Here is a 4,297-nt window from a genome sequence, read left to right as displayed (position 1 = left end):
GGGCTACCACTGGTGATGGACGCCCAAGTGCAATCTGCGTTCAACAGTTTGGTGCACTGGAAAGCTGGAAATGGAGAGCGAATTCTATTCTAGAAAGATAGATGGATTGAGGGCTCGTCCATTACTGAACTGGCGCCATTGGTACTCGCGAAAGTCCGCATGCAAGTGGTTAACAAACAGACAGTCAGTGAAGCGATGCACCTCCATCGTTGGGCGAATGACATCTCGGGAGATTTGTGTTCAGATGGGCTGTTACATGTCATCAACCTCTGGGACATAATGATCAATTTGGTGCTGGATCCGGTGCACGATGATACACCCCTTTGGAGATGGAATAATGCAGGCACATATACCTCGAAGTCGACATATGACATGCTTTGGCACGACAGTGTTCGATGTGCGTCGACAGCTGCAATCTGGAAATGCTGGGCGCCCCTATCCTGTAAGATCTTTATGTGGCTCGCGCTGCAATATCGGCTCTGGACAGCAGACAGACGGCTACGACATGGACTGCAAGATCACACCTCTGCTTGTTACATCTGCGCCCAAGAAGAGGACTCCGTTGACCACTTATTTCTACATTGCGTCTTCGCGAGACAAGTCTCGCATAGCTGCTTCCGGAAAGCGAGAATTAGTGACACACTGGTGCCGACGTTGGACGGCAAGATTGAAGATTTGTGGCTAGTAGCCCGTGCGCGCATCCCGAAGGTAAACAGGAGAGGTTTCGACTCGATGGTTATGCTCATTTACTGGCACCTGTGGAAGCATCGCAACGGTTTGGTATTCGGACCATCTAGGACTAGCTTGACGGGGGATGCATTCACTTGCAAGGTTTTCGATGAACTTAGAGCTTGGGTGAGTGCGGGAGCGAATGGAGTCAATACATTTTGTGAGTAGTAGAGTAGGGTTTTAGGAGTGGAGCTTGCTAGGCTGGTTGGTTCCAGGAGGTGTAACCAAAGCCTGGCTGTATTAACTCTCTTGTAAATACTTTCTGCCTTCTATAAAGTTAAGGTACGCGATTGCGTACTCTAAAAAAAAAAAAGTGCAGCGCATATCTTAGTTGAGTCCCGCCGTCATTTGCACGGCCTTGGAACTTTTTTAGAACTTAGACTATGAATCTACCTAAATATGCATTGAAAATTTAAGCATCATAGAAGCAGATTTATACATATTATCTAAAAAGTATTATAGGTATGTTTCAGTCGGCGATCATCATTTCAATATTATTGAATAAAATGCGGTGAGCGTGGATCGAACACGCGACCTTCAGATCTTCAGTCTGACGCTCTCCCAACTGAGCTATCCCCGCTTGATGTTAAATTTCGCGCTTCTCCTTATAAGACAAATAAAAGTCGAGGCACCAGTTCGTGCCGCCTACCGTGGAGACCATGTTCGTGACCTGTTTTGCCAACGATCGTGGACTTCCATCAATTAGCAAACGAACAAAACAAATGCTGTTTTGCTTCTGATACTAGCTGTATTCGTATCGTCGAGCAACAAAGACGGATCACGTGTACGTACGTGCGTACCGCAAATCACGTATGTACGTGCATGCCGCTACTAACCGTGCATGTAAAGTTAAAGAGGTTGTTCAATTTTTTTTGAAAAGTTAAAGAGTTAATCCGGATATATACCAAGAAAGAAAAGGCAATCTAACCTCCGCCGCTGGCTCCCCTCTGCCGACGGTTTCGGTCGACGGTGATGGGGGGTCGCCGTATCCACGCGCGTGGATCATTTTTTAGGCTCTCGTAGTTTAGATTTTTAGTTTGCTCATTGTCTTTGCTTCAGCGGCGACGATGATTGCACTGAATAAAGTTTCTTCAGATCCTATTACACCGATGCGATCGGTTCTACATTTGGGGATGAATTTGGAAATCAGTTTATTCAAGTAAGGATGGTGTGGCGGTGGCGACATCCTCGTGGTGGACCTATGCCCTCGGGCTCCGCTGTTACGGCGGTGTTTGCTCCAACGCCCGCGCAGAGCTTGGGAGACAGTCCAAGAGCGGATGCGGATTGTGGTCTGCATCGACGGCATTTGGAAGATGGTGGATTGTGTGCTGAGTTCGTGGTTCGTGGACGGTAGGTACGGTTTTCTCCTCCGACGTCTTAGTCATGTGGGGCTGTCAAATCTGGAGTTCGATGATGTTTCCGGGATGTTGCCGTTGTCTGATTTGTTCAACGGTAATCGTTACGCCTTTGGCGAGTCAACTTGGAGGTTCGTAAAGCTGCATATCAGCGATGAAACCACATCAAGCTCGAGTATGGAAGTGACCCCTCATTGTTTTCTTCTTTTTGTTGCTGGTTTGGTGGTTCCAGAAGCAGGTGACGGGCGTTGGTGTCAAGCTCAGAGGATTCTTCGGTCTTATTTGCAATTTTACTGCGTGGCTTGTGTTTCTTTGTGCAAAGACTAGCGTTCTGCTATTTTTTTACTTTTCCCAGGTCGGCATGTATGTGGCTCATACTATTATCCTTATGATTTATAAAATGAGACACATATTACCATGCGAAAAAACCATTTTAGGGTTATACGTGGACTTTGGCGGCGGCTAGTTCGGCGCCACATCATGCATTGTGGCTTTTTCTCTCTCGTATATGCACGAGTGGGCGTATCATTAAAGCAGGAGGGGGAAGACTCACCCGAATTACACACTTTACAAGTTATTTACATGCGGATTTCATCCGACACCACCCTAGATACGTAAATGGACTACTCGTGATCTACCCCACCTTGCGTCATCGCCTCAAACCCGCGCACATCACCCTAGATTAGTCCTGCCTTTACCCACAGTCTTCCTCCTTGATTTATTGAGTAATCCGTGCTAGTGACAGAGCCGCTCCATTGAAGACGATGTCTTATGATGCTTCCATAGCATCCACATATCAAGGAGGCACCTGGCGCATGTAGACCTCCGATGCTCCCTGTTCTGATCTTGCATGATGACCACTCGCCCAAGGTCTCGTTATGTAGTGACTCGAACCCGAATCTGTCGGTTGCCGTACTGAACTAATGCCAGACTTGTCTCGCGCAGGCACAACTGATTAGTAGGTGCCGAATTGTTTCCTCGTGTTGCTCAGAGAACAGGCACGCATTCTGATGCGATGGCCCACGCTGAGCCAATCTGTGTGACGTCCAACACCGGTCCTTGACGGCTAACCAAGCAAAGAAGCGGCACTGCAAGGGGGTTCTGGACTATCACGTGAAGGTCGCCGTTGACGACACTTCCAGTCCCATGAACTTAGCCATGTACGCGGACCGTGCTGAGAACTGGCCATTCTTTTTCAAAGCCAACCTATTGAATCCTCCACATCCTTAGTTAACTGTGTCGTCATGACTCGCGACCAAATGCGTCTGAGACTGATCTTGTAATCCTTATAAGCTTTGGGACCCGCCCATAGACTTCCGGAGCCAGCTCACATATCCTAAAGCCATTGATCCACCGATCCTCCTAGGAGAGTGTGTTCTTACAGTTTCCCACCGTGGCTCTTGCCGCCGCCTGAAACAGGGCCAAAGACTCCGCCAGTATCTCTCGACCATCTCTGCACACATATCCTCTATCCACGGTCTTCCTCTATAGTTGGAACTCTCTCTCTTTCTCTACCAACCTTCTTTATCGGACGCTGTCTCGCTTCCTAGCATGCACACTATCTCTCTTTCTCTCTACATGCATCTATATGTCGATTTCTTTTGCACACACATTGTATCTCGCTCTCTAGCCATATATTCATACTCCAACTCGCGTCATGTAGCATGATAACCCACAAGTATAGGGGATCGCAACAGTTTTTGAGGGTAGAGTATTCAACCCAAATTTACAGATTCGACACAAGCGGAGCCAAAGAATATTTGAATGTATTAGCAGCTGAGTAGTCAATTCAAGCACACCTGGAGATTAATTATCTGCAGCAAAGTGATCAGTAGCAAAGTAGTTTGATAGTTTTGATAGTAGTGACAACAGCAACAATAACAATAACAGTGATAGCAGTAGTTTGTAGCAAGTGTAACAGTGATGATAACAATAGTAACGCAGCAAGATCAATAAGGATAAATTCGTAGGCATTGGTGTCGATGTCAAAACCGGCGGATCTCGGGTAGGGGTCCCGAACTGTGCGTCTAGGGGCGATGGTAACAAGAGACAGGGGACACGATGTTTTATCCAGGTTCAGGCCCTCTTGATGGAGGTAATACCCTACGTCCTGCTTGAGTGATATTGATGAGTATGAGGATTACAAGAGTTGATCTACCACGAGATCGTAACGGCTAAACCCTAGAAGTCTAGCCTGTATGATTGTGATTATG

The 4,297-nt window shown here is 47.2% G+C and overlaps 1 non-coding gene across 1 annotated transcript; it reads right to left on the bottom strand.

Moving 5' to 3' along the window:
* Window positions 1-1,236: 1,236 nt before the first annotated feature.
* On the bottom strand, window positions 1,237-1,309 carry TRNAF-GAA (transfer RNA phenylalanine (anticodon GAA)). The gene has a single exon. It is a non-coding gene; the product is annotated as a tRNA-Phe (tRNA).
* Window positions 1,310-4,297: the final 2,988 nt, after the last annotated feature.

The sequence above is a fragment of the Triticum aestivum genome, chromosome 7A (genome assembly GCF_018294505.1).
Source record: "Triticum aestivum cultivar Chinese Spring chromosome 7A, IWGSC CS RefSeq v2.1, whole genome shotgun sequence".
Taxonomy (NCBI): domain Eukaryota; kingdom Viridiplantae; phylum Streptophyta; class Magnoliopsida; order Poales; family Poaceae; genus Triticum; species Triticum aestivum.
This window is presented reverse-complemented; position numbering and strand designations above follow the sequence as displayed.